This window comes from Arachis stenosperma, chromosome 4 (genome assembly GCF_014773155.1).
Source record: "Arachis stenosperma cultivar V10309 chromosome 4, arast.V10309.gnm1.PFL2, whole genome shotgun sequence".
In the NCBI taxonomy this organism is placed as follows: domain Eukaryota; kingdom Viridiplantae; phylum Streptophyta; class Magnoliopsida; order Fabales; family Fabaceae; genus Arachis; species Arachis stenosperma.
This window is the reverse complement of record NC_080380.1, coordinates 138,690,886-138,702,714: the sequence shown is the minus strand read 5'-3', so window position 1 is coordinate 138,702,714 and position 11,829 is coordinate 138,690,886. Positions and strand designations below refer to the sequence as shown.

At 35.0% G+C, this 11,829-nt stretch overlaps 1 long non-coding RNA gene across 1 annotated transcript; it reads left to right on the top strand.

The window, feature by feature from the left end:
• Position 1: 1 nt before the first annotated feature.
• Positions 2-10,662, top strand: LOC130973601 (uncharacterized). The gene is made up of 3 exons (XR_009084198.1): positions 2-206; positions 630-771; positions 10,084-10,662. It is a non-coding gene; the product is annotated as an uncharacterized LOC130973601 (long non-coding RNA).
• The last annotated feature ends 1,167 nt before the right edge of the window (positions 10,663-11,829 follow it).

Below are 11,829 nucleotides of genomic sequence, written 5' to 3'. Positions count from 1 at the left end.
TGTTAGAACTTAGAAGCTTCAAGAACTGAATTGTATGTGCAGCAGAAGATCCAAGAGTTGTGTGCGGTTGACGACTGAATCAGAGTGTTAATGAGATCACTTAAGAAAGACTTGTACAAGAGAGAAAGGAAAGTGAGGTGGAGGCTGCTTGGTGGGGATAATGAAGGAGAGAGACACTATGCAATGAAGACCCGAGTCAAAGCGAAGTTTGTTTTTTTCTTATTTTTAATTTTTTATATTTACTAGCAATTTATTATATTATTGTTGTTATTACTATGAGATAAATAAATCGGTACTTAAAAGATTATGATATTGATAAAATAATATTTGTTATTAACAAAATGGTACCCAAATATTTTTAAAATTTGATAAAGGTACCCTGATCTCATTGGAACATTTCTCTAATCAACATAATATTGATGTTTTTTGCTCATTTAACTATTTTGTTAATCTAATTACTTAGCTATAATTAACATGTAAATTAAACGAAAAGCCAATATGAAAAATTCCTAATCACACCAAACGTTCTCCTAATTTCATACTTAGAATTATTAAGTTATCCTTATTAATATTTACTGTTTCTAATTCACTTCATTTTTTTTATTGAGAGTTAAATTCAATGGTCACAGAGGTGGAGAAATGTTGCTCTCAAAGTGAATTTTGGCACCAACGGTAACCAATCAATGTGGAAGACATTGTTGATCGGCGATCTTCGAGTGCAAGGGCTTGCAAGGAGCATCGAGCATCATCGCGACGCCATTGACGAGGTAGGTTTCACTTTTTGTTTTTATTGTATGAAGGTTGCTTTTGATAGTGAATGAGTCCTTATATTGAGGGGTTTTGTGTTAAGTTGTTTTTTTTTTTTTTTTTGCCAAATTTTTGCCCGTAACAATTACAGTATATTTCGAATATTATCTAATAGAAAATTCTGAAAATTGACTATTTCATTACTAGTATTTTTGCCTTGGTTTATAGTCCACATCTTAGCTTGATATTTTTTTATACATTAAAGGTTTGATATCAGTTGTACTGTTACTTTTTAAATTCGCACATCATGATCTAAATACAATCTATTTTAAATTGTTGTATTAACCATTTTTTTTAAAGAAGTTGAAGTGTTTGAATATGTTATATTATCAAATGTACAGGAAATTATCTTCTTTATAGAGAAATTACAAAAATAAAAATAATTAGAAAATAAAAAAGAAGGAAAAAATACTAGTCTAAAATAAAAGAAGATTTTAATCATAAAATCCCTAAAATTAAACTAAACTAAAAAAGGAAAAAATTTATAATTAATTCTATTTATATAAAAGATTCATGAAAGGAATTAGAAATTTGATTTTGATTTGATCTAGTCAACACTCCCCCTCAAGCTGACTTGAAGATATCATTCATTGACAGCTTGCTTATTATGCTATCAAAAGTCTTCTTGAGTAATCCTTTTGTTAGAACATCTGCTAATTGTTTCGCGGTTGGAATATTTCAATCTTTTTCCTGATAAAATGCTTGTCAACTTCAACATGTTTAGTTCTATCATGCAACACTAGATTATGAGAAATGAAAATTGCATATTTGTTGTCACAATACAACCTCATTGGTGGAGAAATAGAAACTTTTAGTTCTTGTAGGATTTTCTCTACCCATAGTGCTTCACATATTCCATGAGCCACTGCTCTAAACTCAGCTTCTGCACTACTTCGTGCCACAACACTCTATTTCTTACTTCTCCAACTAACCAAGTTTCCGCCAACAAAAGTACAATACCCAGATGTTGACCTTCTATCCATGACATTCCCAACCCAATCCGCAGTCCATGCTTTTTGTAGAGTAACCCTTTTCCAAGCGACCCTTTCAAGTACCTTAGAATTCTAAGACAGCATCCATATTCCATATGTTCTTGACCAGATGAATGCATAAATTGGCTTACCATACTCACAACAAAGGCTATATCTGAGCGTGTATGGGATAAATAGATTAGCCTCCCTACCAACCGCTGATATCTCCCTTTGTCCATCACATTTTCTGGTTCAGTTAGCTTCAATTTTAGGTTAGGCTCTATAGGTGTTTCAGCAGCTTTACAGCCAAGTAATCTCGTCTCTTTTAAAAGATCTAAGATATACTTTTATTGGTTCATAAAAATGCCTTCCTTAGACCTTGCAAATTCAATTCCAAAGAAGTATTTTAATGAGCCAAGTTCTTTGATTTCAAATGCTTTGTCAAGCTTCTCCTTCAAGTCTTTTAGCTCCAAAAAATCATCACCTGTCAGAATAATGTCATCCACATATACAATTAAGATGGCAATTTTATTAGCTGCTGAATGTTTATAGAAAAGTGTATGGTCAGGTTGGCTTTGAGTATAACCAAGTCCCTTCACCACCATTCCAAGTTGTTCAAACCATGCTCTTGGGGATTGTTTCAATCCATAGAGAGATTTCTTTAGTTTGCACACTTTATTCCTCCCTAGTACAACCTCAAATCCAGGTGGAAGTTTCATGAACACCTTTTCTTCTAGCTCCCCATTCAGGAAAGCATTCTTTATATCCAATTGATGTAAAGGCCAATTGTAATTCGCAGCAAGAGATAAGAGAATCCGCACAGAGCTGAGTTTGGCAACTGGAGCAAAAGTCTCTCGATAGTCTACTCTATAGGTTTGTGTATATCCCCTAACTACTAACCTATCCTTATACCTCTCTATGCTTCCATCAGCATTGCACTTGATGATAAAAATACATCTGCAGCCAACCAATTTTGTATTCTGTGACAGATCTACAATCTCCCAAGTTTCATTCTTCTTGAGTGCATGCCACTCTTCCATCACTGCTAATTTTCAGTTGGGATCATCTAGTGCTTCCTCTATGTTCCTACACTCAAACAGATTTGTAATTTTAGAAGTAAAAGCTCGATGTTTTTTAGAGAGATTTTGGTAAGAGACATAATTGAAAATATGATGGTTGGTGCTGGTTTTGAGTACCTTTTTGGTGTAGGTTTTGGTTTCTTTCCTAAGGGCTATTGACAAGTTATTATTAGAAGTGACAATTTCAGATTTACCTAGAATTTCCTGAAGTACTACAGTTGGGCCGTCTTCTGAGTTTTCAGATTGGGTTGGTGCAGAGATGATGGGCTGGTCTCTAGTCTTCTTGGAATATTTCCGAACATAACACTGAAGCTCCTTTTCTGATTTTGGTATTTCTTTTCCTGTTTAGATTCCAACTAATTCTAGCACAATTTTAGAAGTGGTTTCCAAATCTTATTTTGCAATTGTTTTAGAATTTACTTGATTAGTGAAAGTTGCATCCTTAATATGTAAGATAGGAGTGGGTAAAGGTTCATGCAAAAAATTTTCTTCCCTTAGACTCTCTCCCTGAAGAGAATTTTTCTGAAAAAATGTTTCATGTTCCAAAAAAGTAACATCCATGCTTACATGAAATTTCTTGGTGTGTGGATTGAAACATTTATAACCCTTTTGACTTGGGGAATAGCCAATAAAAATGCATTTTTCTGCCCTTGGATCAAGTTTACTTCGATATGAAGGTGTATGTAAAAACACAGTGCAACAAAAAACTCTTAAAGGTAAGTTAGAATGCAACCTACATGTTGAAAAATTCTTTTTGAAAGTATCCAATGGTGTGCAGTAATTTAACATGCGTGTGGGCATTCGATTTATGAGATAGACTACTGTTAGGACAGCATCTCCCGATAAATACTTTGGAACATTACCCTCAAACATAATGGCACGTGCTACTTCAAGAAGATGTTTATTCTTCCTTTCAGCAATGCCATTTTGTTGGGGTGTATAGGACATGTAGATTGATGTTGAATACCTTTCTTTTGAAGAAATTCACCAAGATTTTTATTAAAGTATTCAGTGCCATTATCACTTCTTAATATTGAAATTTTTGTATCAAATTGTGTTTCTACCATTGTTGAAAAATACTGAAAAATTTTAAAAACCTCAAATTTTTCATGCATGAGATAGATCCAACATAGTCGTGTGTGGTCATCAATAAAAGTTACAAACCATTTTTTTCCAAATTGAATTATTATTTTCGATGGACCCCATACATCACTATGAATCAAGTGAAAAGGTTTAGATGCATGATAAGGTTGAGAGTAATAAGGAGCTCTATGACTCTTTGAACGAATACAACTTTCACATTTAAGTAAGGAAGAATCAATATTCTTAAACAAACTTGAAAACAAATGTTTGAGATATGAAAAACTAGGGTGTCCTAGTCTATTGTGCCAGAGCATTATTTGGTCCTTTATAGGCATAGAACATATACCACTAAATCCTTGAGCTATTGTATCCTTCGAGATATCCTCAAAATGATAAAGCCCATCCATCATCTTAGCACTGCCAATCATCTTCCCCGAGGTCCGGTCCTGAAAAATACCATGAGTGTCAAAGAATGTCACAGCACAATTGGCATCCTTGTAGATTTTACTAATTGTAAAATCCCTCAAATACCCTTACTCTTTTTTCTAAACTAAACCCTAACCCTATTTTCCCAAATTAAACCCACTAACACTCTTCTTCCAGAACCTTTTTCTCAATCCCCTCTTTCAATTCTGCCACCTGTATTCTTCACAATGAACCTCCCAACAACCACATCCTGCATTTATCAACATTTTTTTACTAAGAGGAAGCTCCATCTTACTCTTCTTCTCACAACTTTTCTTTCGAGTAATTTATCAAACACTACTTGTGCATTGTTGATGGCTCAAGAATTGGACTTGGAGCTTAACAGATATACTGATTCCAAGGAAGGTTTCACCCTTCTTATACCCTCTTCTTGGACTAAGCTGGGGCAACTGCTTTATTTCGAGATGCAAGTATGGGGAGCAACAACATTGGGGTTGTCGTGAACCCAGTTCGTCTTGCAAATCTTAGAGACTTCGGGAGCCCCGAGTTTGTAGCTGATAAGCTTTTATAAGCAGAAAGGTGTAAGGAAAGTACAAAGGATGCTAAATTAATTGCAGCTTCAGAAATATCAAGGAATGGAGAAGACAAAACAGAAGAGAGACAAAGGATCGAAAGGAGAAATAAAGAGATGGGATGAAGAAAAGGAAAGCGAGGAGGATGACGCCAGCGAGGGGCTGCTGCCGTTGTCGTTGCTGCTGAGGAGATGGAAAATGAGAACGCGATCAGAGAGAAAGGCGTTGTCGCGGTTGGAGCTAGGGGATGCTTCTGCCGCCGTTGAGCCACTCTGACCTTGTTGCCGTCACCACAGCTACAGGCGTGGAGGCTCGAAGCGAGACAGCTTGAGAGAGAGTGACGCAAATAGAGGGTCTTCAAAGAGAGAGAAAAGGAGTTCGCAGAGAGAGTGAAACGCGAAGGAGGAGGAACCGTCCGCTGCCACCACTGTTACCGTCGTCGTCGCCACCGTTGGGGCTTGCTGTTGTCGTTTCGGTGAACCTGAACCAAGCCCGTCCTTGTTGCCGGAGCTATTGGTGCCGCTAGAGTTGAACCGTTCCTGTCACTATCCTGGTCCAGCCTTTTTTCCTGATTATGTTCTAGTTTTTATGTCCTATTCTATCACCATTTAATCTTCCTTGTCTTTGTTTTAATTCAATTTTAGTTTTGCATTGTTTTGGATTCTCAGAACTATCGCCAGCTCTATCTTGTCGCTACTCCGGTCCAAATTCTGCGCTCATTCGTTCTATTTCACTTCAATCCTCTTTACTTTGAATTTGGCACTCCGGGTTTGGTATTTTCGGTCCCTTGGGATCACGTTGTGAGTAGGCTTTACATTTATAACCGTTAAACTTTTGGTTTATGCTATTATGAGTTTTTAATTATATTTATAAAACTATTATTGAAGAACTTTGATTTGATTATAATAATTGATTTATTATAGCTGAATAATTCTTCTTGTGAAATTCATATATTAGATATTTTTACATGAGACTATATATATGTTTGATAAAGCTTTATATTATTTTAGAATATTGATTTTATTCGAATATATCATTTTGAAGTATTAAAGTATTTGTTGGCACTCACTTAGAAATTATGAAATATGTTTCTATGATTGAAAAAGTATGATTTGAAAATATTTCTGATAAGAAAGTATTATCTGATTGATTTGATTCGATACCTTATATATTTGAGAGATTAAAGATTTATTGTATTTGAAACTATATGTTTTTAATTGGTTTGGGAGGCTCGTATTAGAAAACTGTAGTTAACGGCGGTTATGACGTTAACTTAGATGCATCTGACTTAGACTCCAGCTAGCAGGGGTGTTGCTAGCCTAACGTGTAGGCCACACGTTAGATCTGTTATTCTGTTAGGACACACAAGAGGAAAGGGCTACCCATAGAGGTGAAGCCACCCATGTATGGACTTTTGATTTTATTTCTGTATGAGAACTCCCTTATTGATTCGCTTATTATTATCAACTATTATTTTCTAATTAAAGTTACTTTGATAATAATGTTTATATGGTCTCATGTTGATTATATATGTGAGACTTTTTATTCAAGAGTAACAATCTGCAGCGAGTATGTATTCTTTGTCGAGTTCCTAGATGTATATACTCCATATGTCACAGGCAGGATGCAACCATTCGTAATTATTTTATTTTTGTTAAAAATATATATAACTATTTATTTTAGAATTTGTAAAATATTTATAACTTTCTCATTCAACTTATATTTGAGTCGGTTTAGGCTTGCTAAGGGACTATTTTCCTGAGCGTCGGTCATGCCTCATTTTGGGCCGTGACACTAATAGAGAGAAGATTACAAGAAAGCTTTAGTACATGTTGGACATTTCTTAGGTCAATATTTTTGGACAGTTTAATTGTACCTTTTCCAGTAATAGATGAAAAACTACCATCAGTAACTCTAATGTTCTCATTTTCAAAGCAAGGAGAATAAGTTTTAAATAAAGGGGAGATGCTGGTCATATGGTTAGATGCACCTGAATCGACAATCCATGGTGCATCCAAGTTTGAAGTGCAGTTAAGGGACATAGGAATACTAAAATTACCTGTTTGAGCCAAAGAACCACTAGGAGTACTAGACACAGAACTGGAATTTAACAGCCTTATGAGCTGCTCAACCTGTTCCTTACTCAATGATGATTTTTCAGTCTCATGAGCAGTTGGGGTAGAGCGTATTTTGGGACCGGGTTTGCTGCCTTTAAGATGTGCTGATTTTCCATGAATCTTCCAGCAGGTTTCTCGGGTGTGACAAGGTTTATTGCAGTGGTCACACCAAAGATTGGAGGGATGCTTCTGATTTGATTAATTTTTAAGTGCAGCAGGTGCCACTAAGAGTGCATTAGACTCTAAAGAAGTCTATTCAGTCTTGTCTTTCCCCATCATCACAGCTCTATGAGTTTTCTCTCTTCTAACTTCAGCAAATACTTCTCCAATTGAGGTTAGGATTGCTCTTCCAATAATTCTGTCACGAACTTCATCTAGCTCCACGTTGAGGCTAGCAAGAAACTGGAATATCCTCCCTTCTTCCACTGTTTGTTGGTGGTGTTTGGCATCAGTGGCTGAATTTCACTTGTAGTTATTGAAGTGGTCAAGATCCTACCACACCCGCTTCAATGTGTGGAAATATTTGGTGACATTGTCACTCCCTTGTTGAATTTCTCTAAGGGTAAGTTCATAAATCTGGGATTTATTTCCAATATCAAAGTACATCTCCTTGACACTATCCCATAATTCTTTAGCAGTGGTATAGTACATGTAGTTACTGCTGATATCTTCCTCCATTGAGTTCACCAGCCATGTTATCACCATAGAATTTTCGGTATCCCATACATTATATTGCGGGCCGGTGATGTTATGAAGGCTTCGCTCACTGGTGAGATATCCAATCTTCCCTCTTCCACAGATATACATCTGAACTGAAGGTAGTTTGACCCATTGAGTCAAAATGTGGTGATCTAAACTGAATGGGAGTCACCACTAACTGGTACCCGTTGCTTATATTTAAAATCTGATGGAGTAGGAGTGTTGTTCTCCTTTTGTTTAGGATTAATGACTGAGAAACTGTCAGCCATAACTATAAATCAGAGGCACGGTGCAGAGATCCTGTTTTGATACAAAGTTGAAGTGTTTGAATATGTTATATTATCAAATGTACAGGGAATCAGCCTCTTTATAGAGGAATTACAGAAATAGAAATAACTAGAAAATAGGAAAGAAGGGAAAAATACTAGCCTAAAATAAAAGAAAGATTTCTAATCATAAAATCTCTAAAATTAAGCTAAACTAAAAAAGGAAAAGATTTATAATTAATTCTATTTACATAAAAGATTCATGAAAGGAATTAGGAATTTGATTTTGATTTGATCTAGTCAACAGATATATAAGCTTTGCAAAGCTCTTAACATGATCGAATTTTTGAGGCAATTATATTGATTCATTTGTCCGTTGCTTAATTGATTCAATATTTTCTATAACCCCATTGGTTTTGTTGGTTATCCAATTATGTCGCGGATTCTACTTTGTTTGCCTAATAAGGATTTTAATTTGATTAAAGAGTCCTTACATTGAAGGTTTTGTGTTAAGTTGTTCCTTTTTGGCCAAATTTTTTTCCGTAACAATTACAGTGTATTTCGAATATTGTCTGTTAGAAAATTCTGAAAATTGACTATTTCGTTACTAGTTCTTTCGCCTTGGTTCATAGCCCACATCTTAGCTTGACATTTCTTCATACATTAAGGGTTTGATATCAGTTGTACTATTATTCTTTAAATTCGCACATCATGATCTAAGTACAATCTATTTTAAATTGTTGTATTAACCATTTTTCTTCTAAAGATATATAGGCTTTGCAAAGCTCTTAACATGATCGAATTTTTGATGCAATTATATTGATTCATTTGTCCGTTGCTTATTGATCCTATGCTGTATGACCTTTTTGAGACATCACCTTGCTGGTTTCAAGTTGCTCAGGATTGCAACTAAATAGAATATGTTGTTGCCTTATCGATATTCGTGAGCTTCACTAAATCTGTGGTTCTATTGCTCCTTGAGTGCCCTGCATTGTAATGGTGATTGAATAATGAAATTAGAAATTTCGCTAAATTGGTGGTATTGTTTCCCAACTAATGAGATTTTGTTTGTTTAGCTGGTTGATGATGAACCACTTTGTGTCTTTAGTTTATCAGTTGGTGTATATGTAGCACATTTGTTAGTTTATTATCTAGGATTGTCAATTGCTAACCTGAAGGATGGCTAGGGCCAATGCTATGTTTGAGTAAACGAAACTGTTTATCCTTATATGCTGTTCTCACAATGTCCTTAAAGAGCCTTGTAGATCGATTAAATTCCTTCCTTCTGTTTAACCTTCCTATCCCTTATCACTTGACATTTAAGGTTAATGTGTATAATATGATTTGAAAATGTTTTACTGGCTATATCCTGCAAGCTTGGTTTGATGTGTTGGTTATGTTTGTCCCTAAATCTGGAATCTGGCTATGTATATTCTGCTTAATTCTTCTCCTTGCCTCTCTCTTTTGTCATCCTTATCCACCACAAAATTGCACTCGAATTCTTGGAATCTCATATGACCGTGCTTTTTAATTATTATTTTATGTTTTGGGTGTATTGTTGGAATTTGTGTTACTCTATATGTTTTATACTTTTGGCTATGTTATTTGGTCTCTAATTTGAGTTTGTAGTGTGCTTTTGAGATTTTTCATATCAATCTAATTATGCCATCTGTTCTTTGAGATAGATGGTGCTTCATATCGATTCCTTTTGCTACATTGTATATGTGAATATTAAGGAAATGTCTAACATTTGATCGTTGCATAATATCCGCAAAATATTTTTCTTTATGCATTGAGTTCAATTTGTATCTAGATGTAATATTGTATAGTTGAAATGCTTAAGTTCTTTCCTGCAACTTTGCTTAGATAGCTTGATTTTTAGCCTTGTTCTTGCTAACCATTTGTGCAAATTATTGAACTTATGGTATTGATGCGTGAGCATCTTTCCTATCTTTTTCTAGTGAATTTGCATCTAATTTGTTGAGTTGAATAAAGAATTAATTATCTTTTAGCCAATTTGGATGCTACTTTGAGTCTTTTGCAATTTTGTTTATTTTAGGTAGCATTCGGCGAAATTTGATGGAGTTTCTGTAGCACAAGAATCAAAGGAGATGGCAGCGAGGAGCGACGTGTACGCGTGACTTGGAGCTTTCCATGGCGACGCATGCGCGTGACTGACGCGTACGCGTGATTTGAATATTTGCACAGCGACGCGTGCGCATGATCGACGCATTTGCGTGACTCGGGAAAAAGACCATCGACGTGTACGCGTGACTGACGCGTACGCGTGACATGTGCCACCTGCAGAAAATGCAGAAAAATGCTGGGGGCGATTTCTGGGATGTTTTGACCCAGTTTTCAGCCCAGAAAACACATATTAGAAGCTGCAGAATGGATAAAACGAGTGGTTTCCATGTTACAAGACGCGGAGTAGTTAGTTAATTCTGATTTAAATTCAAATTTGATTTTAAAATAGGAAAAGATGTTATCTTAATTTTAGATATTAGATTTCAAATTAATTAGGATTAGTTATAAAAAAGGGGAGACTTCTCTTCTATGGAGGTTCCGAGGGGGATTCCATTAGAGAATTCTATACAAATTTACATTCCGCATACCATGAGCAACTAATCCTCCATTGTTAAGGTTAGGAGCTCTGTCTATTGTATGGATTGATTCATTTGCTCTTTCTAATTTAATTTATGTTTTGATTTATATTTCAATAATTATTTTCGTTCTTTATTTTATAAATTTGGGTGGAACGGAAGTATGACCCTCTTTCTATTTAAGTTCTTGTAAAACTTGGAAAAGCTCTTTACTTGAACAACAGCTTGAAAACATATTATCCTGAATTTCTAATTGTTTGTATTTAACGGGATACGTGACATATAATCCCTTTATTTTTGGATAATTAGGATTCTTGTGGCATATAAACTAGAATTTGATCATCACCTTCTAATTGGATTTAATTGACCAAGGAATTGGCAGTTAATGAATTTTAGAGAAGACTAGGAAGGTCTAAGGAATTAGGGTCTAGTCACATATAGTTTGCCCTAAATTAAATCCTACATGATTAAAATAGTTAGTAAGAAAAATTAATCCGAAAAAATAGATAACTCTGAAGCCTATTTTCTCCATATTTTCTTCCCAATTTATTTACTTGCCTTCCTTCAATATTCTTTATATTGTTTAATGTCTTTTATATTGCCCAAACATTACTTTCTGTTTGCCTGACTAAGTCTATCACTCAATTATTGTTGCTTGATCCATCAATTCTCGTGGGATCGACCCTCACTCACCTGATGTATTACTTGGTACAACCCGGTGCACTTGCCGGTTAGTTTGTGGGTTATAAAATACCGCACCAAGTTTTTGGCGCCATTGCTGGGGATTGACTGTGATTAACAACTATTAGTTGTTTGATTGCTTAGATTAGGCATTTTATTTTTAATTTTATTAAAATCTATTTTTAAAAATTTTTCGAAAAAAATATATATTTATTTTATTTAAATTTTTTCCCTCTTAATTTTTGAAATTAAGTTTGGTGTCCCCGTAGTAATTTTTCTCTAAAAAAAATATTTTCAAAAAAAAATATTTCTGTTCTGTCTTCTTTGCTTTCCTGTTTACCACATGGTGCGTTTAATTCTTTTTGGTATTTTGGGCTAAGAAAAATAATGGAGAGAGATCACATGGGTTACTACTCACACCCAAGGAGTGATTCTTATTATTATGGATGGAGGAACGACTCAAATTTTGGTTGGCAAAGTCAAAACCAAAGAAACTTCAGTGCTCCATGTTCCAACTATCAAGAA